This window comes from Sus scrofa, chromosome 3 (genome assembly GCF_054392235.1).
Source record: "Sus scrofa isolate SSC_HxYL_T2T_F1_AM1 chromosome 3, Sscrofa_HxYL_maternal_Yorkshire_Landrace_v2.0, whole genome shotgun sequence".
Classification (NCBI taxonomy): domain Eukaryota; kingdom Metazoa; phylum Chordata; class Mammalia; order Artiodactyla; family Suidae; genus Sus; species Sus scrofa.
The window spans coordinates 137428543-137452883 of NC_139385.1; the positions used below are offsets into that span (position 1 = coordinate 137428543).

General features: G+C 50.2%; 1 protein-coding gene and 1 pseudogene across 3 annotated transcripts in view; one reads left to right on the top strand and one right to left on the bottom strand.

Moving 5' to 3' along the window:
- GREB1 (growth regulating estrogen receptor binding 1) overlaps nucleotides 1–24341 on the bottom strand; it is a 136347-nt gene that overhangs the window by 97338 nt on the left and 14668 nt on the right. The gene's annotated exons all lie outside the window — the stretch shown is intronic.
- On the top strand, nucleotides 772–4117 carry LOC146404960 (large ribosomal subunit protein eL29 pseudogene; annotated as a pseudogene).

Here is a 24341-nt window from a genome sequence, read left to right on the forward strand (position 1 = left end):
CACCCACAAGATCAAGTTTCGCCCCAAGACATTCTCAGCGCCATTAACTTGGCCCCTCGTGGAGTCATCTCCCCAGGGTGGCACTGCAATATTGTCACTTCGGCTTTTTGTCAACACCCTCATGGAAAACAGCCATATGGAAACTGACTTCGGCATCTGCTACCAAATTAAGTCCGCCCTGTCACAAGATCACATATAGAAGTTGCTTTAAGAATTGAATGGGGGGGACTCTTTCTCCTGAAGAACCGGCCCTGTCTCTTCTTTTCTCATAGAACTAAGCACTTATCACTTCCCTGTTTGGGGCTGATCACCAGACAAATAGCGATAAATGCATCACATCAAGCAAGCAATGACTAATTTTAGGGAAAGCAAAAGCTATGCAGGAAAAAGAAAAAAAGAATAATAACAGTACACCCTTGGCTCAGCCATCAAACTGTTTACACGGCCCTACTCATGCAAACGGGAGCTTTCAAACACCATCAAGAACTCTCTTGGGAGGACAGAGGGCAGGACGAGTGTCTCGGAGTGGGGAGCCCAGGGCATATGTGCAAACGGGCAAAATCCTTATCTCCCACATTGGGAGGTTAATAAATATTACCAGGACTCAAGCATCGAGAAGCGGCAAAGTAGGTTCTTTAGAAATGTGGGGAGAATTACTGAAAGAATCAGGGAAAAGGATTCAAAGTTGTTGACTAACACAACACTGTACATCAACTACACCCCAATAAAACTGAATAACTGAAAAAAAGGATCGACTCTTCCAGCCCCAGGCGCTTCCGGATCGGCCGACCCGGGTGCAGACATGGCAAAGTCCAAGAACCACACCCACATCATCAGTCCCGAAAGTGGCACAGAAACAGCAGCAGGAAACCCCGATGACGGCGACATGAATCTCTTAAGGGAGTGGACCCCAAGTTCTGAGGTGCATGCGCTTTGCCAAGAGGCACAGCAAGAGGGGCCTAAAGAAGATGCAGGCCATCAACGCCAAGGCCACTCAGAAGAGATCAAGGGCCTTGTAAAACCCTAGGAGGTCAAACCCAGCATCCCCAAAGGCAGCAGCTGCAGGCTCCGTCGACTTGACTGCATTGCTGGCCCCAACCTTGGGAAACCTGCTCGTGCCTGCATGGCCGAGGGCCTCAGGCTCTGCCGGCCAAAGCCCCAGGTCAAGGCTCAGACCAAGGCCAAGGCCGCAGCTGGAGATCCAGCTCCGGCTCCAGCTCCCAAATGTGCCCAGGCCCCCAAAAGGCTCCACAATAGGGGCGTCTTGTCTCCCCATGGGAGGACAGAAGGACTGGTGTGCTTCCCAGGCTGCTGTCTGTCAGGGACTAGTGTTTGTACAAATAAACCTATGGCAGGATCTATCAAAAAAAAAAAATGAAAGTTGCTGCTTCCCAAGAAAACCAAAAGGGAGAGAGAGGTAGCTGTCTAGAATAAGACTGCCATTAGGAGTTCCCGTCAGGGCTCAGTGGTTAACGAATCCGACAAGGAACCATGAGGTTGCGGGTTCGAGCCCTGGCCTTGCTCAGTGGGTTAAGGATCCAGCATTGCTGTGAGCTGTGGTGTAGGTCGCAGACGCAGCTTGGATCCCGAGTGGCTGTGGCTCTGGCATGGGCTGGCGGCTACAGCTCCAATTTGACCCCTAGCCTGGGAACCTCCATATGCCGCAGGTGCAGCCCTAGAAAAGGCAAAAAGACACACACATGCAAAGACTGCCATGAGGATGCAACATATACTATCTTATTTAATCTTCACGAAAATTCTCACCTTGGAGTTCCCATTGTGGCGCAGTGGTTAACGAATCCGACCAGGAATCATGAGGTTGCAGGTTCGGTCCCTGGCCTCGCTCAATGGGTTAAGGATCCGGCATTGCCATGAGCTGTGGTGTAGGTCGCAGACACAGCTCAGATCTGGTGTTGCTGTGGCTGTGGTGTAGGCTGGTGGCCTCAGCTTCGATTTGACCACTAGCCTGGGAACCTCCATATGTCGCAGGAGTGGCCCTAAAAAGACAAAAGACAAAACCAAACAAACAAACAAACAAACAAAAAAACAGAAACAGACTCACAGATACAGAGAACAGACTTGTGGTCGCCAAGGTGGGGCAGTGGCGGGGGAGACAGACGGACTGGGATTTTAGGGTTAGCAGGTGCAAACCATTACGTCTAAGATGGATAAACAACAAGGCCCTCCTATAGGACACAGAGAACGATGTCCAATATCCTCTGATAAACTATAATGGAAAAGAATATGAAAAAGAATGTATGCAAAAGAACTGAATCGCTGTGCTATACAGCAAAAGTAAACACACTGAAAATCAACTACAGTTCAATAAAACAAAATTTAAAAATAAATAAACGTAAGGGGTTAAAAAAAAAAAAAGAGTCCCAAGTAAATCTATAGGGTGCGTCATTGCAGAAGGAGGTGGACACAAGAGAAAGAATGTGACCAAGACACCTTTCAAAAGGCCACATGAAACACATTTAAATTGATAGCCATGTCAATGTGAGGTCAGAGAAGCACCCCTAATATCAATGATCAAATTTATGTATTTATTTTTTGTCTTTTTAGGGCCGCACCTATAGCATACAGAGGTTCCCAGGCTACAGGTCGAATCAGAGCTGCAGCTGCCGGTCTACACCGCAGTCACAGCAATGCGGGGTCCAAGCCATGTCTGCAAGCTACACCACAACTCACAGCAACACTGGATCCTTAACCCAACCCACTGAGCAAGGCCAGGGATCGAATCTGCATCCTCATGGATACTAGTTGGGTTCACTTCCACTGAGCCACGATGGGAACTCCTCAGTAATCATATGTGGTTGGCTGTTACAGAAACCCAACCACTGTGGCTCAACCCAATAGGGATTTACTCTTCCCATGTAACTCGGAGGCTGCAGGGACCTGGTCCAGAGCCAGAGTGGCCTCTTGACAATGCCATCCAAGCCCAAAGCTTCTTCTGCCTTGGACGCTGACCCCTGGAGTTCCCAATCCAGACCAGAGGAAGGGAGGAAAGCAAAGAATAAAAGGAGCACGCTTCTTTACCAGGAAAACAACTGTTTTCCCAGAAGTCCCACCCAATAGATTTCTGCTTGTAAAACATTGGCCGGAACTTGGCATTACGGCCACCTACGCTCCAGTGGAGCCTAGGAAGTTGGGTTTTCAGCCAGGCACTCTGCCATCCTAAACAAGCCCAGGGTCCCATGAGTCAGGAATAAGAGAAGGGACAGAGCTGCCTGCCAGGGGCTGCACAGAATCCGGCGTCCGTTCAGCCAGTGACAAGAAGACGTGTGATGTGTTTTGGAAAGCACAGCATGAAAAGTAACGATAAGACCAAAACAGACCAAGGCCAAATCTGTCCCAGACAATGAGGTCATGCTGACCTTCTGGGGAGCAGAGGATGTTCAGACAGGGCATGGTACGGCGAGGCAAATGCAAAAACATCAACGTGCTATTTGACGGTCCTGCAGAGGAGGCTGCTTTAAGTGTTTGTCATCCACCCGACAAGGCTGGCACACCAACAGCCCCTGGGGGAGCCTTCGAGGGGCACTGGACACTTCACTTCAATACACCCCCGCACGGTCCTGAGATCTACGGGAGAAGGATGCCAGGGCCACAGAGACGGCTGTCTTGCCCAAGTTCAAAACCAGGAAGAGGCAGAGAGGGATCTGAATGCAAACCCATCATCCCCCAAGCCCGCCGCCTCTCCACTTTCCCTCTCGTCCACTTTATTTCTTTTTTGTTTTGTTTGTCGTCTTTTTGTCAGGGCTGCACCCAAGGCATATGGAGGTTCCCAGGCTAGGGGTCTAATCGGAGCTACAGCTGCCGGCCTACACCACAGCCACGCCAGATCTGAGCCGCGTCTGTGACCTACACCACAGCTCATGGCAACACCGGATCCTTCACCCACTGAGTGAGGCTAGGGATCGAACCCACAACCTCATGGTTCCTAGTTGGGTTCATTAACCACTGAGTCACAACGGGAACTCCCCCCTCTCGTCCACTTTAATCTCTAGACACTGGACGCTGGCCTGAGATGCTGGGTGAGATTCAGTCACGGTTCTGCTCAACCCAGAATCTGGATACCCAGCCGGCCAGAGTTTCCAATCGCCTCTGCGTCTAAGGTGACTTGATTCCATAGGCTTCAGCCTTGGCCAAATAAAGGACACCTTTGGTTTATAGTCTTCAGCCAGACTGGGTACAAAGATCTGCGTTACTCAACGCCCCCGCCGCTTCCCAAGTGCAGCGCAAAGCTCAGCTGGTCCAGCGCCCTGACCTTGGCTTTCTGAAACTCTCCGCTTGGGGGCTCAGGCCCAGAGGAGAAGCCTCAGAGAGCCCACAGGCTTCTTCCTCCTGAACAGAAAGGAAAACATCAGTTACCAGAACAATCCGAATGCCACCTTTCAATCAGCCTGCCTTTCTCCCACACGGATTTTTTTTTTTTTTTTTAAGTGTTTGTGTTCAGCGCTCAAGGACTGCGAAGTCATACACTCCCACCCGAAAGGATTCTCCTGCTCCTGCTGCCCTTGACATTAGGCCCCAGCTGGAAAGAGGCCCCCCGGCCTCCTGGGCAGGTGGTCCACTCCCCACGGCAGGAGATAAAAGTGAGTTATTACCAGGGATGAAACATGCGGGGGTCACTTGGTTAGAGACCCTGGCTCCTTTTTGCCTTTGCTCTTGAAGAACAAGCACTAAATCACTTTCTCCAGCAAAATGCCCTCAGACAAGGAAAGAAAACAACGCCTCCCAGGAAAATTCTCTGGGTCCTGTTCCCGGCACCGTTTAATTACCTCTCGATGTTTTGCTACCAGCTGTTAAATGCAACAGTAGCAAGCACTATATTACACATTAGAACGAGAGGACCTAGGCTGCCCTAGGGTGACTAGTACATCAAACAAGGTGTGTGGGAAGGTCCCTTTGAATAATAAGGGCAGGAAGCCACCTTATGCCAGGTGATAATAAAATACCCCCAGCCTTAAGAGCCTTAATTTAGTCTTCAATAACAGAGTGGGGAAAGTGGCTTTTTTTTTTTAATCATTATCACCTGTTTTTACATACAGAGCAACTGAGCCTGGTCACAACAGGACCACACAGGAAATAACAGCAGACCCAGGGGTATAATTAACTCCATCTTTCCAAATACCGGCTCCACCATCGGTTTAAAAAAAAAAAAAAATTCACAAAATGGGAATGTCAAGGACCCTTCACCTAAAATAGCCTGTTTTCCAAAGGCCTGAAAGTTTCCATAAGTATTTTGTAAGTGTTTTCAGGGAGCCAGGACCTTTTGCAGAGAAGGAAACGCAACTGGGAAAATGCTTGCGAACATAAGAAACTGTTGGAAAAGCCACCCACCCGCTGGACGACATCAGTCACAAGTTCTGCCAGATAAAAAGCTGTGAATGCATAGATTTTTGTTAATCAGATGCTTTCCTGAAGAAAGAAGAGCTTTTAGAAATGGGCATGCGATCATGCCATAATTCTCTATGATGTCGAAGTAAAAAGCTCCTTGCTGTTCCAAAGCACAGGTTGCCTTGGTGATGCCTGCGACAGTGGCCTGGGGCCCCCAGGAGGACAGAAGGACCCCTGCCAGGGGTGGGAAAAGCCACAATGGGGATGATTCTACAGGTGAGGAGCTGAAACTCAGAAATGTACCAGGGCCCCCCAAGTGGTGGATGGACCCTAAAATATGGATTTATCTGAGTTTCAAGGTAAGTCCAGTTCCCAGGAAAAACTACCCCGAGGAAGCACCAGGGAACAGGCTGAAAAATGAGTGTCCACTTGCCAGGCCTACAAGAGCAGGAAAATTGGGGCCAAGTGACGGAGGTGTCACAGACCCCAGGTCCCAGGAGAAGAGTGAGAAGTGCTGGCCACAGGAGCCAAGGAGGCTGGGAAGGTGGCACTCCAGGCATGGAAGGCAGAGCCCAGAGCCACAGGCATCCTCTCGGGAGGAAGGCCGGGGTGGGGCTCGTGGCATCTGTCCAACCCACAAAGAGCTCTGCTGACCAGCTTACTCTCCATTCAGACAAATCCTCCCAGCTCCGTCAGCATTTCTCCTCAAAAGACTCTCCTGGGAGTTCCCGCTGTGGCTCAGTGGGTAAAGAACCCGACTAGTATCCATGCAGGTTCGGTCCCTGGCCTCGCTCGGTGGGTTGAGGATCTGGTGTTGCCATGAGCTGCAGTGTAGGTCACAGACGCAGCTCGGATCTGACGTTGCTCTGGCTGTGGTGTAGGCCAGCAGCTACAGCTGATTCAACCCCGAGCCTGGGAACTTCCATATGCTGCAGATGCGGCCCTAAAAAAGGAAAACAAAACAAAAATCGTCCCCAGTAACCCGGGGATTTGATTTCATCCTCTTGGTTAACAGAGACAGTCGATTCGGAACTGAGGAGCCAACACAAAATTCAAGTTGAGGAGTTCCCTGGTGGCCTAATGGTTAAAGGATCTGACAGTGTCACTGCTGTGACGTAGGTTTGATCCCTGGTCTGGGAACTTCCGCATGCCATGGGGCACGGCCAAAAAAAAAAAAAAATCCAAGTTGAAGCCAAGCATCTCCTATCAGCGGAGGTTATTCGATCCCCGTGTTCCAATGGGCTGCCCTGATGCAAGAGGAAGCCACGTGGGGAGGGCCTTGGGTCCAGCTGTGGCGCAAGGTGAAGTCCCATCAATCCGAAGTCACGTATGTAATTAAAATGCCCAAGTTTACCACAGGGACAAGCTTCTCAGCAGGGTGATGTGAACCACAGATCAGCCACAGGGGGCTGACTGCCTTGGGAGAAACAGAGGAAGCCCACCCCCAACCCCCAGTGCTTTTGCCGCTGCTGGGCCCCCGCCACCCAGAAACGCCCTTCCCCATGTCACTGCCTGTCAAAGTCTTAAGCACCTTTGATGGCAAGAGGGTAACTTAGGGGTTGAACTGTGTCTCTGAAAATCGAGGCGTTGGGAGTTCCTCTTGTGGCGCAGCGGAAACGAATCAGACTAGCACCCATGAAGATGTGGATTCAATCCCTGGTCTCGCTCAGTGGGTTAAGGATGTGGCATTGCCGAAAGTTGCAGTGTAGGTCACAGATATGGCTTGGATCTGGCATTGCCGTGGCTGGTGGTTGTGACAGGCTGGCAGCTGCAGCTCCGATGCCATCCCTGGGCCTGGGAACTTCCCTATGCCACAGGTGCAGCCCTAAAAAATCAGAGGATTTAGCCTCGGCTCTCAGATAAATGCGCTGTTACCTCCTGTCCCCAGGGGAAGGGCTGACGAATGATCACTCTGCCCAAAGAACATCTGCTCTGTCCTTTGAGGCAGCATTTCTCTTGGGAAGACACAGGAGGGGAGGGTGACTCGGCCACCTTGAACTGCCAGGTTGGTACCCCCTGCCCTCCCCTCCGCACGCAGCTCCTGTGGAGAGCCCTGTGTCTGCAAGGGCTCTGGGCAGAGCATGGAGCCAGGTGGTGCCAGTGAAAACCTCAGCGGGGCTGAGATACCAGGGAAGCAGCATAGAGAGGGAGAGGTGGCCTGCTTCATGTCTCATTCATTTAAGATAAAGAAACAACCTCGGAGTTCCCGTCGTGGCGCAGTGGCTAACGAATCTGACTAGGAACCATGAGGTTGCGGGTTCGGTCCCTGGCCTTCCTCAGGGGGTTAACGATCCGGCGTTGCCGAGAGCTGTGGTGTAGGTTGCAGACGCGGCTCGGATCCCGCGTTGCTGTGGCTCTGGCGTAGGCCGGTGGCTACAGCTCCGATTGGACCCCTAGCCTGGGAACCTCCATATGCCGCGGGAGCGGCCCAAGAAATAGCAAAAAGACAGAAAAAAAAAAAAGAAAAGAAACAACCTATTATCTTCTCAGAAAGTTGTAGGCTTGGCGATCATAAAGCCTTCATTGGGTCATTTTTTTTCCTACTTACTGCATTTTCTTCTCATTACTCTTAGACTCTTTGAGAGCATCGTCTACATCTGATTCAATCTCTGTGACCTCATCGATGGCCATAATACCAGGCATATTGAACTGTTCAGAGAACTCTCAATGAAGGATTGAATGGGTGAGTGGAGGGGTAGATGGACAGATGTGTAGATGGGTCAATGAATGGATGGATAAATAAGTGGGTGGATGGAAGGATGGATGGATGATGGATGGATGGATAGATGGATGGATAGGTAGATGGATAGATGGATGTGACCTCATCGATGGCCATAATACCAGTTGGATGGATGGACAGATGGGGAGATGGAGGGGTAGAGGGATGGATTGGCAGATGGATGGATGGATGGGTGTGTGGGTAGGTGGATGAGTAGATGGATGGGTGGGTGGATGAATGGGTGGATAAATGGTGGAATGGATAGATGGATGATGGATGGGCAGATGGATGAAAGGATATGTCAGTGGGTGGGTAGGTAGGTGGCTGCATGGATTGATGGGTGGGATGGTGGCTGGATGAATTGCTAGATGGGTAGCTGGGCAGATGGCTTAGTGGGAAAATGGATGGACCAATAAGTAGCTCTCAAATACCTACTCTGTGCCAGGCACAGTGCTAGGCACAAGATGAGCACCTGCTCTTAGCTTAACAGGAGCTCACAATCTAACAGGACAAAATGCCGCATGACTGAATCAGTACAGAAGTGCTATCACACAGGGAAGAATCAATGGTCTCAGCATAAAGAGGGGCTGTACAGACCGTGTCCTGAAAGATACACAAGTGTCTCTTGGACATTGTGTTCAGCAGATGATTCCCAAAACTTCAGTGCTATGCCTTTGGCGTAACTGAACTCTCCAAAGAGTGAATTCCAGCTCCTTCCCTCTAAAGAGCCCGGTGCAATCAATCACTGCCCTCCCCTTTCTCCCTTTTTTTTTTTTTTTTTGTCTTTTTGCCATTTCTTGGGCCGCTCCCGTGGCATATGGAGGTTCCCAGGCTAGGGGTCCAATCGGAGCTGTAGCCGCCGGCCTACGCCAGAGCCACAGCAATGCAGGATCCGAGCCGCGTCTGCAACCTACACCACAGCTCACGGCAACACCGGATCCTTCACCCACGGAGCAAGGCCAGGGATCGAACCCGCAACCTTATGGTTCCTAGTCGGATTCATCAACCACCGAGCTACGAACGGGAACTCCCCTCCCCTTTTCCTCAACGAGCATTTCTGTGGGCCAACCCCCTGCCAGAGAAAGCAGTTCCACGGTGCAGACATCTGAAGACCCAACACTGACATCTGACGATAGAAACACAGAGGGGATTCGGCAGTGGATGGTGGCCGCTGGACGGGTGTAGGACTTGGAGGCAGAGTCCCCAGCTGGTGGCTTACAAGCTCAACAACACAGTAGACAACTTAGGAAAATAACTTATGTTCGCTAATTCTCAGGTTTCCCACATACACAATCCGTAACGTGCTTACCGACACAACAGGACTGATTAAAGGATTACTTGGGAACTGTAGGGCCCCAGCCCAGCCAGTGGGTGGCACAGACACCCTCGGCCTCCATGGTAACTGAGCTGATGCGTCCTGGGATTTTGAAACTCCATCATTTCCCGGCGGCGTCTTTTGTTGGATCGACGCAACTCTATACCCTCTGGCTCCAGCTGCTAATCAAAAATATTCTGGGAGTTCCCATCACGGCGCAGTGGAAATGAATTTGACTAGGAACCATGAGGTTGCGGGTTCGGTCCCTGGCCTCAATCCGTGGGTTAAAGGATCCGACACTGCCGTGAGCTGTGGTGTAGGTTGCAGATGCAGCTGGGATCTGGCGTGGCTGTGGCTGTGGTGTAGGCTGGCAGCCGTAGCTCTGATTGGACCCCTAGCCTGGGAACCTCCATATGCTGCAGGTGCAGCCCTAAAAAGATAGAAAAAAAAAAAAATCCCTTCCTCCAGCCATCCCCTCCCTTCCCACAATGATTCACCCAGACTCTCCAGCGTTATTCTCTGTCCTAGGCTGTCGGAGTAGGAAGGAGATCCGTCTTCTCCCTCTAGCGCCTGAGCTCCCAAGGGCAGAGATCAGAACCTACTCAGCTCTACAGCCCCTAAGCCCAGTTCCGTGCCTGGCATAGGCTATCAAGAAAATAGCTGCTGGGGAGTTCCTGTTGTGGCTCAGCAGTTAAAAAAAAAAAAAAAGAAAAAATGAACAAACCAAAAAAAACCACAACTATCCACGAGGATGCAGGTTCAACCCCAACCCTGCTCAGTGGGTTAAGGACCTGGTGTTGCTGTGGCTGTGGCGCAGGACCCTAGCCTGAGAATTTCCATATCCCATGGGTGCAGCCCTTTAAAAAAAAAAAAAGAAAGAAAGAAAATATTTGCTGGGAGTTCCCTGGCGGCTCAGCAGGTTAAGGATCCAGCATTGTCACTGCTGTGGTTCGGGTCAGTGCTGTGGCATGGGTTCAGTCCCTGGCCCCAGGAAATTCTGCATGTCTTGGGCATGGCCCAAAAAAAAAAAGAAGAGAAAATATTTGCTGAATGAAACCACAAACTATGCTGCTGCTGCCACTGTCCTATTATAGCCCATGTGGGTACAGCTGGCCATACTAAGCCAGGAGGCCGAGCCAACATGTCACACTCAGCACCAAAAAAAGCCAGCGTGGGAAAGTACTTCATAAACTGGTTTGCTCCATAAAAACTAAGTGCGACGTGTTACAAAGAAGCCACTGTTCTTATTTTTTTAAAGCAAGACTAAGAATCCTCAGTGAATTAGCATGATTGGGAAGCAGGATGTTCCTGTAAATTTAAGGGGCTTTGTTTGTTTGCTTTTCTTCCTGGCGGCGCCCGCAGCATGTGGAAGTTCCTGGGCCAGGGACTGAACCCGCAGAGCTGCCGTGACAACACTGGTTCCTTCCTTAACCTGCTGAGCCACACAGAAACTCTGTAGGGTTCTGATGAGTCTGAATAAAGCTCCAACCCAGGGATGCAGAAGAAGAAAGACAATTCTATTAGCTAAGGAAAGCACGGAAGGCTTCCTGAAAGAAGCTGGCCTTGAAGGGTGATTAAGAGGTTTCCCAGGCGCTCAGAGACTCAGAGAGCCCAATCGGAGATCTTGAATGTTGGAAACATTGATTCCAATGGCCAAGCAGCTTAAAACTTCCTTCCCCGTGAAGCTCATGCTTCAATTCTAGGATGGATACATAGAGGCCCTTCCGCTCCCCACACTGGGTCCAAGTTAAAGACACCCACCGCTCTGTCAGGAGGATGAGCTATGGGTCCCCGGCTGACACCCAGGATGGGTGAAAACAGAGCCTTCCTTGGGCAATTAAAGAGGAAAGGTCCGGAGTTCCTGCGGTGGCTCCCTGGTTACGAACCTGACTAGTATCTGTGAGGACGCAGGTTCGATCCCTGGCCCCACCCCATGGGTTAAGGATCCGATGGTCCTGTGAGCTGCGGTGTAGGTCGCAGATGCGGCTCAGAACCCACGTGGCTGTGGCTGTGGTGTAGGCCGGCAGCTGCAGCTCTGATTCGATCCCTAGCCTGGGAACTTCCATATGCGGCAGGTGCGGCCCTAAAAAGAAAATAAATTAAATTAATTTAAAAAATACATGGTCTCATGTATGAATAACACACAGGAAAACAACCGAGTCCAATCAAACCTATTATTTTTAAACTTTTCCTTTCAAGTCAAGAACAGAGACGCTCCAACTTTATCAGAAAGTCCCCTCCCAGGCAGAGGGTGTGAGGGAAGAGCCCACAGCCGTCTTCCCACAGTCCCCGGGTTCCTTCACCCAAGCTGCTCCAACAACAGAAGGAGGGTCAGAATGACCCAATTATCTTTGTGTGTAACTCTTAAATCACATTCACTTAAGTAAAACATAAACCCAGCTAAACTGCGTCAGACGTCTTGGGAGTTGCTGGGAAGCAGTATTTTTCATTCTGCTCTGCAGATCCTGCCTGCAAGTCACTGATTACGGGGTGGGGGACAGAGGCCCAGGTTGGTACTTTGCTCTGATTCCGCTGATGGGCAGACAATCCCAATGCAGCTACTCCAAGCTCCCTGCGCCTTCCATCCAAACTAGAGGCGCTTCAACAAGCCTTGGTCCTAGAAGCTCAAGAGTAGTTTTGTTCTAAGGCCTTAAGAAACAAGCAAAGCTTCCTGTGCTCTGATGTCACCAAGAAAATCCTGGCGGGAGTCACATCTGTTTAAAGCATTCCTCACTACCCAGGGCTTAGCACCTAGTAAGCACTCAATAAATATTTGTTGAGCGAATTAATTTTTATTTACAGGAAGAGGTGCCTCTGTGATTTGCTAAAAATTTTTCTACTTTAGCCCCATAAAAAGGGTCCTTTCTTTCTTCAAGTTCTATGTAATTGAATCATGGCTCTAAGAAATGAGTTCTTCCGCAGAAGCTAAAGGTTGACGGAGCAGCCGGGGGGGAGGAAGCCTGACCCAAAGGCCTTGGAATGGAACCAGAAGGTTACTGGTCACGGTGGCCGCAAAGCAAGGGGTGATCAGCCACCTGAGATAGACAAAACGTGGGGAGAACAAATAGAAAAATGATGAAAGCTGAATTCTGATCCACAGAAATAGAGCATCTGTGCCTCTCCCCAAACTTTTTAAAATGAAAACAAAGGAATTTCGGGAGTTCCCATCCTAACACAGTGGAAATGAATCCAACTAGGAACCGTGAGGTTGAGGGTTTGATCCCCGGCCTTGCTCAGTGGGTTAAGGATCCAGCGTTGCCGTGAGCTGGGGTGTAGGTCGCAGACGTGGCTCGGATCCTGAAGTGCCGTGGCTGTGGTGTAGGCCAGCAGCTACAGCTCCGATTAGACCCCTAGCCTGGGAACCTCCATATGCCATAGGTGTGGCGCTAAAAAGCAAAAAAAACAAAAAACCACCAAACAAAACAAGCAAACAAACAAAAAAGATTTTAGAGACAGAATTGCCAAAGGTGGCAGTGGCACAGAATTGCTAACGTACAAAATGCCACTAAATCTTTTTTTTTTTTTTTTTTTTTTAAAGCCATGCCTCCAGCATGCAGAAGTTCCTGGGCCCGGGGTCAAACCCTAAGCACAGCAGTGATCTGATCCACAGCAGTGACAACAGCAAGTCATTAACTGCTATGTCAGATAAATTTCACCTCAATTTTTTTTTGTCTTTTTAGGGCCACACCCATAGCGTATGGAGGTTCCCAGGCTAGGAGTCGATTCGGAGCTGTAGCCGCTGGCCTCCGCCACAGCCACCCAGGATCTGAGCCGTGTCTGCCACCTACACCACAGCTCACGGCAAAAGGTCCTTAACCCGCTGAGTAAGGCTAAGGATTGAACCCGCAACCTCATGGATAGTAGTCAGATTCGCATCCCTTGAGCCACGACGGGAACGCTTCACCTCAATTTAAAGAAAATTAAAAAAGCTTTTGTATTTCTGGCACTGCATTCACGAATAACTCCACTGCCTTGTGCCATGGAAATTCCATCAGCTGCCGGCTGGAAATTCCATCAGCTGCCAGCTAGAAATTCCCTGGTAACAAGAGAGACTGAATCCAGATTTCTTTTCTAGGAACACAAATGCCAAAGCGACTGGCAGGAAGAAACGTCTCATTGAAGGTACAGTGGTCGCGACCTTGGAAGCCCTCCCTGTGGACCAGTGCTGGGCCACTATCTGAGGTGTATTAGCTCTTTTAATCCCCACGACAACCCTCAGAGACAGGACTATTGTGATTACCCCGGCTTACGTGAGCATCCTTATCTAAGAGATGTGGCCTGTGTAGGAGGAGGCTCTGATTGGGGCCAGAGGTGGGCTCACGGTGTCATTAGGAACGGGTCCTGTGCCCCAGATGCTGGGAGTCTGGGGTGGAAGGGAGCAGAGGACCCAGGGGTTAAGGGGGAGGAAGGGCCACAGGGGGAGTGTCAGGAGCCCAGGTGAGGCTGAGGAGGAGGGCTGTCACCTGTGTAAACCTTCCGCCCTTCCCCCGCCCAAGTCACCAGCAGATTCCCTGGGATTCCTCAGAAAGGCCTCCAGGGTCTCCAAGATCCAGCTCCTCTTGCCTCCTCCACCCACCCTTCACTTCTGCACTTGCCCGCTTCGAGCGGACCCTGCCCTGAACTGGCCCTCCTGCCCGTCTCAGGCCCCCTCCAGTCCCCAGCCCTGGACCGCCGGCCCCGCGCTCCCTGAGTCCCAGGGCCGCCTTAACCCGCCACATCAGCTTGGGGCAAACTGAACTTCCGCTCGGATGGGGATGATGCTGTGACGACCAAAAAGCCCTGCCCCCTGGAAAAAAACGGTGGCGGGAAAGTGGAGAGAGTGACCCTCTGCCGCCCCTTTGTCCAAGCGGCACGGCCATTCGCGGGAAGAAGCTGTGTCCCAAAGAAACTGCAGGAGCGAGGTGAACCCCGCCCCCGGGCCTCGCCCACTGTATGAAGGGCTCCCATTGGCCAGAGGAAGGACGAATCACTTGGCAGGAACTGAGTCCGCCGAAGATGCTAAAAATCCATGCGTTCATAATAATACTTAAAAAAACGCTCATTGTCTGGTTTTGGAGGGCGTGAGGGAACCAGCTCATCCGGAAAACTCTGGATAAGGAGCCAGCACTTCCCCCGCCTTTCCTGTATGATCTGTATTTTAGGGTAGCTAAGTATTTGAGGAGAAGTCCTTTACAAAAAAAAACCCCCAGCCAATCGATGAAGGACTTCTAAACCAGTATATCATCATTTTGCAACCCCCGAATGAAATCAGGGATCTGGGAAGTGACTGTCATGTGTGGCCAGACACAAGGCTGAAAAGCTGATGAGGAATTTATTATGACGACTATTAAAGTACAGTTGATTCACAATATTGTGTCAATCTCTACCGGACAGCAAAGTGACACAGACATACACACATAAACACACACATTCCCTTTCCTGTATCATCTTCTATCATGGTCCATCCCAAGAGACTGGATCTAGTTCCCTGTGCTGTACGGTAGGACTTCACTGCTTATCCACCCAAAAGGTAACAGTCTGCATCTACCAACCCAAATTCCCAGTCCCTCCCACTCCCTCCTCCCCTCCCCCTTGGCAACCACAGAAAAGTCTGTTTTCTATGTCTGTGAGTCTGTTTCTGTTTTGTAGATGGGTTCATTTGTGCCACATTTGGGATTCCGGATACAAGTGATACCTATGATATTTGTTTTTCTCTTTCTGACTTACTTCACTTAGTGTGAGACTCTCTAGTTGCCTCCATGTTGCTGCAGATGGCATTATTTCATTCTTTTTTATGGCTGAGTAGTATTCCACTGTGTATATACACCACATCTTCTTAATCCATTCCTCTGTGGATGGACATTTAGGTTGTTTCCACATCTTAGCTACTGTGACTAGTGCCGCTACAAACATATGGGTGTGTGTATCTTTTTGAATTACAGTTTTGTCCAGATATATGCCCAGGAGTGGGATTTCTGGATCATATGGTAGTTCTACATTCAGTTTTTTGAGGAACCTCCATACTGCTTGCCATAGTGTTTGTACCAATTTACATTCCCACCAACAATGCAGGAGGGCTCTGATGGAGAATTTTTAAATGGGTAGATCAGGCTGACAACCCCTGAACCCACTGGCTGACCCTAACAGCCACCAAAGAAGGCAACTGGGTGCAATGAGCCTCCCAGTGTGATGCAGTGTAAGGTACCCATCATCACTCCAACACCTCTGGCCAAATACTGAGCCTGAATCTGATCAAGACTCTACATCAAGCTACCAATTTATTGGTTACACAGGGACAAAGGGACATACTAAATAACGGTCCAGCGATGCAATCAGCAACATCCAGAAAGTAGGGAGAAGCCAGTGACCTGGTGGTTTCAAACAATAAATGGCAAGAAAAAAAAAAAAAGCCAACATAGTTATCAACCGAAAGAGCCCTAAGAGACATAATAAAATGCAAAACATGGACCTCATTTGAATCCATGGCAAAAACATGTTAATGAAACATCAGGGAAAATCAAACACTGATTGGATGTTTGGGATAATACAGAATTATTGTTCGTTATTTATTTCAGGGTGATAAGGCTTTCTTGAAAACAGAATACCTTTGGAGATACATACAAAACTATTTTTAGATGAAACGATTTATCTGGGGGTTGCTTTAAAATAATCCAACAAGGAAAAGAAAACTCTTGGTGGTGGTATAGAAACAAAATTGTCTACATGTTGCTGATTTTTTTTTTTTTTTTGTCTTTTTGCTATTTCATTGGGCCGCTCCCGCGGCATATGGAGGTTCCCAGGCTAGGGGTCTAATCGGAGCTGTAGCTGCCAGCCTACACCAGAGCCACAGCAATGCGGGATCCGAGCCAAGTCTGCGACCTACACCACAGCTCACGGCAACGCTGGATCGTTAACCCACTAAGCAAGGCCAGGGATCGAACCCGCAACCTCATGGTTCCTAGTCGGATTCGCCAACCACTGAGCCACGACGGGAACTCCTGATTTTTTTTTTAAATGGGAAATGCAAGATTTCCCTGGTGGTCTCGTGGTTAAGGACTCGGTGTTGTCACTGTGGTGGCTCAGGTTCAATCCCTGGCCCAGGAACCTTCCAGATGCCACAGGTGCCGCCAGAAAAAAATAAAAATAAAAAAGGGAAATGCATACAGTTGTCCTTTAGTATTCAAAATCTGCAGATGCCCAAGTCCCCTATATAAAATGGTGTAATATTTGCATATAACCCATGAACATCCCTTCCAAATACTTTAAATCATCTCTAGATTATTTAAAATCCTAATATAGAGTATGTACCATGGAAACAGTTGCCAGAGTGGCCAATTCAAGTTTTGTTTTTTAGGACTTTCTGGAATTGTTTTTCCCAAATATTTTCAACCCACAGCTGGTTGAATCCTAGGATGTGGAACCCCCAGAAACGGAGGGCAGACTGCATGTGGGGGTTCATAACAATATTCTTGTTTCTTTTGTGTAGTTCAAAATTTTCCATAATAAACAAGAAAAAGCAAATAAGCAGATTCAGCCCTGGAACCACTAGACTGGTGGGAAATGATAATTTCTGGCATATCAATGGTAAAGGGAAAAAGTTTAGACCAACCTTTCAGGCATAGGGTCTCTGTGTTCAGAAAACCACCTCAAAGGGTGTTTGGGGTGAGCAACAGTTAGTGAAGAGTCCCACCTGCCAGACAAGGAGTCCGAATGGGACAGACCTACCAGAGAAATGGTCTTTAATGTGTGGAGGCCGAATCTGTATAGTTATGTTGGCTCTGAAAGGATATTTTGTTTTATCTTGTTTTGTTTTCTCCCACTCTAAATTCAGGTTTAGTCCACACTGTCCTGGAAAAATGACTGTTTGTTCCTGGAAGGACTGCACGTTCTTGCTCAGACACATAAAAGTGGGCGTGGCCATGCAAAGATGGAGGGAGGATGGGAACACAAGCCTGGCCCAGGCCAGGTGAAGGACCAGGCTCAGAAAGCCCCTCCATCCCTCCCATCCTCCGAATTCCTCCCCCCCAGCACCATGGTTTTCCGTCCAGGAGGATGGCAATAACATATACACACTACTGTATAAAACAGATAATTTTTTTTTTGTCTTTTGTCTTTTAGGGCCGCACCCGCGGCATATTTCCCAGGCTAGGGGTCGAATCGGAGCTGTAGCCACGGGTCTACACCACAGCCACAGCCACGCCAGATCCGAACCACATCTGCAACCTACACCACAGCTCACAGCAACACCGGATCCTTAACCCACTGATCAAGGCCAGGAATGGAACCCACAACCTCATGGTTCCTAGTCGGATTCGTAAAACAGATAATTAACAAGACCCAACTATACAGCACAGGGAAGGGTACTCAATAGTTTGTAATAACTTATATGGGAAAAAGAATGGATCTATCTATATATGTATATATGTATAACTGAGTCGCTTTGCCATTCACCTGAAACTAATACAACACTGTAAGTCAATTACACTCCAATAAAATTTTAAAAAGAAAAAAAGAAGGAAGGAAGGGAAGAAAGAGGGAAGGAGGGAAAGAAAGACACAAAGAAACAAAGACACAAAGACCCAAGGAAGGAAGGAAGGAAAGAAAGAAAGACAGACACAAAGAAACAAAGACACAAAGAAGGGACGAAGGAAAGAAAGAAAGGAAACCCTTCTGTTATTCCAGCCTCCTGACCCCTCCCTCTCCACTGCAGTTTTCCCAACAGGAGGGTGGGAATAACATATACACACCACTGTATAAAATAGATAATTAACAAAACCCTACCTACAGCACAGGGAAATGTACTCAATGGTTTGTAATAACTTATATGGGAAAAGAATGCATATATGCTTATGTATAACTGATTCACTTTGCTATACACCAGGAACGAATCCAACATTGTAAAAATTATATTCCAATAAATTTTAAAAAGAAAGCAAGCCCTTCTGCTGAAGAGCCTGTGGGCACTGCTGTTGGTTGGAAACTGGGAGCCCTCCAGGTGGCCCAGTGCGTGGAGTGGGAGGGGTGACGCAGGGCAAGGCCAGGCCGGGCTGCAAGGGGTGGGGGTTTTTTCTCCCGAAGGAGAGAGAAATTCCAGCTGCCAAGAATCTCTGGAAAGGGCAGATCTAGGGGGTGGAAAGTGGACAAGGGGAGCAGGCCTAGGACAGGGGACTGGGGACAGTGGAGACAGCCGGGGAGAGCCTGCTCTGTGCCTCTGTCTCCCCCCCGACCCCACCCCCGCTACCCCCTACATCTGTTTCTGGAGAGAAGAGGGCAAACCTCTACCATTGGAGAAATGGCCTCGAAACTGCCTAGGAGCCTCTGCAAACACATCTCATCTGCGGTTATGTGTTTTCCAGACGATAACGCCCTCCTAGGATAATTTCTTCAATGTGTCATTATAAAGCAATGCAGCCCCAGTTTAGAGGCAATAATGCAAAGAATTAAAGGAAGGACCAGGATCCCCACTTAGAAGAATTCTGGAAAGGAGAAAACCGACCTTCTGGTGCCCACGCCAAGGCCAGCGTGAGGAGCTTTCTCCACGAAGGACCCTGAGACATTTCCACCCAAGGGGCTCCTCCTCACCTGCTGCATTTGCACGTCGCCCCTCATGGTACCCACCCCCCACCCCCCCACCCCCGCCCAACGCAACTGCAAGCCCCAGGCCACGTCCTTTCTCTCCTCCCCTGCACACGTCCCAGCATTTAAGCATAACGAACTTTTAATAAGTAAAGGAGAGAGACGGGGACTCTGTGATTATTTCTATCTGCTTTGGGGAAAACCAGCACTAATTCTTAACTAATTGCAAAGGTATCTGGTGTAATGGAAAAATAATACGTACACCACCCAACCCCCTCATGCTCTCCATCGGCCACCGGAGGTTTCTCGTCATCACCTAATGAGCAAGGTGCCAGGATTTGGGGGAGGATGTGCAGAAAAGCCTGCCATCCATCGTGGGCGGAGAAGCTTTGATTCATGAAGCCTGATTCCTGTCATCATGGGCCTTCCCGATGAGACAGTGCGGCTGGTTCCCCTTAGGCCAGTAACACAGGCTCAGTGCCCAGGGAAACGCCTGCACACAGCACGGCCGGTACCCACCCTGGCTCAGCAGCATGTTAACCACCTGCTCCCCCAGCCAGCTGCCTCCCCAAACCATGCTTCTCGAGGAGAGGAGATGCCAGCATCTTCAGTCAAGCAAAGACAGAGGGAGACTTGCCTGTGGTTGGAAACCACCCTCCCGGGCCCCAGGACAGTATCACGGAAGGGGACCTAGATCCACTGGATCAGGTGAGAAAATTCCCATCCAAAGAGCATCCCTGGGAAGCCTAAGGAAGTTGGTGACTAAACTGATTCCCATCCCTGCCACTTTAAGGAATCAAAATACAAGAACATCCACAGGGAGTTCCCGCTGTGGCTCAGCGGGTTAAGAACCTGACACAGTGTACGGGAAAATGCAGGTCGATCCCTGGCCTCATTCAGTGGGTTAAGGATCCGGTGTTGCCGTGAGCTGTGGTGTAGGTCACAGACTCGGCTTGGATCTGGGGTTGCTGTGACTGTGGTGTAGGCCCGCAGCTGCAGCTCCAACTCAACCCCTAGCCTGGAAACTTCTACATGCTGTGTGCGTGGCCCTAAAAAGAAGGAAAAAAAAAAAAGAGAGAATATCCACAGTCCACATGTTCCTGTTATAGTTTCAGAAAACATTTTCTTCCATGTATGTGATGTACACAGCACATTCGTCTATTCAAAGAAACTTCTTTTTTTTTTTTTTGTCTTTTTTTTTTGTCTTTTGTTGTTGTTGTTGTTGCTATTTCTTGGGCCGCTCCCGCGGCATATGGAGGTTCCCAGGCTAGGGGTTGAATCGGAGCTGTAGCCACCGGCCTACACCAGAGCCACAGCAACGCGGGATCCGAGCCGCGTCTGCGACCTACACCACAGCTCACGGCAACGCCGGATCGTTAACCCACTGAGCAAGGGCAGGGACCGAACCCGCAACCTCATGGTTCCTAGTCGGATTCGTTAACCACTGTGCCACGACGGGAACTCCCAAAGAAACTTTTAAATGCATGTTTAAACTCATTCCAGCCCCTCCAGGCGTGTGGAGAAAGCAGGGCCCTTCTGGGTGGGGGGCACGTCTCTCCTGCTTGACCTCTTCAGAATTAAATGAATTTAATTGACCAGGTGCCACCAGAGCTGAGGGCACGGATGTCTATCTTCTATTTATGCATCCTGGAGAAGCTGTCTGTGCCCCAATCTCACCCGGGAACAGGATTCAGGAAGTGAACTAGATGAAGTCTGCGTCCATCCACCTTCAATCATGAGAGGGACTGAACCAATGTCCCACCACCTGCCCCCAACCCATCTCTCTCTCTCTCTCTCTCTCTCTCTCTCTCTCTCTCTCTCTCTCTCTCACACACACACACACACACACACACACACACACACACACACACACACACGGCCAACAGAGGAAAGGAAGACAGGAAGGAAAGAGACTCCCTCTCTTGGCCAGTGGGGGGTGGTGAACTGAAAATCTGAATGGAGCTGCAGCATCTACGGCTGTCAGAGGCCCCGACTTGGTTCCTCCCTTCATCGAAGAAGCTGGAGTCAGGAGACAAGGAGGAGGCAGGCACGGGCTTCGCTCAGGCTGTGTGTGGAACGACCAGGCGCCTTGTGTCACAGGTGCACCCGCTGGGACGTGCAGAGGACACCTTTCCTCCCCTGCCACCAAGGACCAAGAGCCGCGTGCGTCCACGTGGTGACACTGAAATCCACTGCCCCACCCCCAGCCCACCGCAGCGTGGACTGCAAGTTTCAAGCAGAGAAGAAAGGCGAGATCGCGCCCCCCCCCCCCCCCCCGCAAACATCAGGTTGCTTAGAAGCCTGGGATTCTGCGGGACTTTCAAACGGGAGGGTGGGGACCAGCAAGAAGAGGGGTCGCCCCATTATCGGCCCCCGTGCCTCGAACTCTCCAGATGTTACAGGTCCAGCCACAGAGGAAGTGCCACCGTGGCGCTTGTCTGAAAAAGGCTCACCATGGACTCCGGATCCACATGGCGCGGTCTCCACTGGAGGTGCCGAGGAAGGCTCACCCCCCCAGCCCCCTTCAGCGCCATCTGCTGAACACCCCCAAAACAGCTTCGCAGAAAACATCAAGTTTCCAGGGGCAGCTTGGAAAGGACAGAGCCGAGGGGCAGCCCACTGACCCATCCCCGGATCCCACTTCCACACCCCCCTCAACCCCCCCCCGACCCCATCCCTGCTTAGGCCCCTGCAGCAGCTTCCTCCTGCTCCTGGCTGCCACCTCTGCCCTCCAGACATGCCCCCCTCCTGCCCCCTGCAGGCGCTGACCCCACTGAGTCTGACCTCCGAGGCTCACACGGCTTCTTGGGTCAGGACCAAGCTCCCTCTGGCCTTGCCCCAGGCCTCACAGGTCCTGCCAAGTCATCTGCGGATCAAGTTCCTATCGAGGTCAGGTTTCTTTGCTCTCTGCTCTCTGGAACTTTCTTCAGGGGGCCTCCTTCCTTGTTCATCCAGGGACTGTGGGATAAAGTCTAACCCCCCTCCCCATACAGCCTCAACACCTGCACCCATGGGAGCTGTGGGGGCAGCTCACTGGGCTGTCCTGGTGCCCGACACACGGCAGGTGCTCAGAAAATAATTGCTCTATAGCAATAAGCAAACATGGTCACTGTGATGCCAGCCTGTCACCTCCGCATTTCAGAACCTCGGGCAAACTGCTCTCTCTCGCCGCCCCCCTCCCCCAACCCTGAAGGTCTGCCAACCTTAAACACTCTCAGTCCGACCGTACAGCACAGGGAACTCTATTCAATATAAACCACAAAGCAAGGGAATGTGAAAAAGAATGCACACACATAGAACTGAATCACTGTGCCACGCAGCAGAAATTAACACAGCATTGCACGTCAACGATGCTTCAATAAAATAAACTTTTTCTTGTTCAGTCTTTTCAGGGCTGCCTCCGTGGCAGAGGGAGGTTCCCAGGCTGGGGGTGAAACTGGAGCCGTAGCCCCCGGATCCTCAACCCACTGAGCGAGGCCAGGGATCCAACCTGCGTCCTCGTGGATCCTGGTCAGATTCGTTTCCACTGAGCCGCAACGGGACCTCCCCCAAATAAACGTTACAAAAACACGAAACATTTTCATTTCCACCCATTTCATCCTTAGGAGGAGCAGAACTGACTACCGCCTTCCTGCCAGTGTCTGCTGACCAGTTCACCCACTTGCATCACGTGTTGCAGCGCATTGCTTCGTTACGCCTGGAGTTCCTCAAGGACCGAAATGAATGTTCTGGGGCTGGGTCTGTCCTTGACCGAGATCTTGATGGACGCCTGCCCCTCTCTAAACTCACTGTATATCACACAGAGATTTGGACGTGTTTCGGGCTTGGGGTTTTCTGTTTGGTTTTTTGGGGGGAAGTGTTTTTGATTCACCCTTGCAAAAAGAATATTCTATCAGAGTTACCAGCTGGAAGGAACTATTGCCATCGCACCGAAGTAGATCAAGACGTAAAAATGATGTTAAGAGCGGCAGCAGCTGCTACACTCATGTTTTCTGGCTTGCTGATAACTCTCTGATGGTTTCCACATCAGGAAGGACTCTGGGATCAGGAGCCAGAGGGGTTTTTTTTGGGGGGGGGGTGTTTGTTTTTAATTCTTTTTTCCCCACAGCCGTTGGTCACAAGAATTTATGAGGAAACCAATGAAAGAGTCGATGGCCTCTTCCAACAACCTTAAATAACAAGGGCGTCTGGGCCGGAAGGCCGTCTCTGACCCAGGGCGTGTGAAAGCGCTGTGCAAGCTGGTGGCTGCGACGAGGCACCACGACCACCACGTGGTCTCCTCATCTTCTGGAATCTTCTTTTGAGCCCGTCAGCGCTGTGGCCCTCCTTTTCCAGCACTGCCCATGAAGCCTGCCCCACACAGCCTTGAGGCCAGAGAGACCTCAGTTTGAAGCCCAAGTGACCCCTTCCGGCTGCATGCCCCTGTCCTTGGGACTCCCTCAGCCCTCTGGTCCTCAACTGTGACATGGGGACAGTAACACCTACCTCTGAGGGCCTGTTCCAAGCATTAAATGATGCTTTACGCAGCCTCCCTTGGGCCTTCATTACACCAGGTGCTACGGCTAACACGATGCTGAGGAGCTCCCGTTATGACTCATCGCTAATGAACCTGACTGGTATCCATGGGGATGCAGGTTTGACCCCGGGTCTCACTCAGAGGGTTAAGGATCCAGTGTTGCTGTGAGCTGTGGTGTAGGTCGCAGATGTGGCTCAGATCCCCTATGGCTGCGGCTGCAGCTCCCATTCAACCCCTAGCCTGGAACTTCCATATGCTGCGGGTGCGGCCATAAAAAGACCAAAACAAAACAAACAAACAAAAACGCAATGCAGAAAGTACATGGAGAGACAGATGAAGTATCTGACAAACAATATCTGTGGCCAGTAAATGTTTTCATCGTATTTGTCATTATTGCCTTTATTCAGATAGATACACTATTAAAGGAGCAAACGGATGAACTGAGAGAAGCAGCAGGTTGCACCGGGTCTGCAAACCTAAAAGGAGGAGTTCCCGCTGTGGCGAGTCGGAAGTGAATCCGACTAGTATCCATGAGGACGCAGGTTCAATCCCTGGCCTCATTCAGTGGGTTACGGACCCAGTGTTGCCGTAGGCTGTGGTGTAGATTGCAGATGCAGCTCAGATCCTGCGTTGCTGTGGCTGTGGTGTAGGCCGGCAGCTGTAGCTTCGATTCGACCCTTAGCCTGGGAACTTCCATATGCCATGGGAGTGGCCCTAAAAAGCAAAAAATAAAAAAAATTAAAAAAAAAAAAAAGAAAAAGAAAGAAAGAAAGAAAAGTTGGGCAATTCCTGCAGGGAAAGTGCAGGTAAATAGGCAACGACACGCAGTGTGGACAGTATGAAGACAGAGCCTGTCACAGCGTGTGCCCGAGGACTCCAAGCAGGGCTGCAAA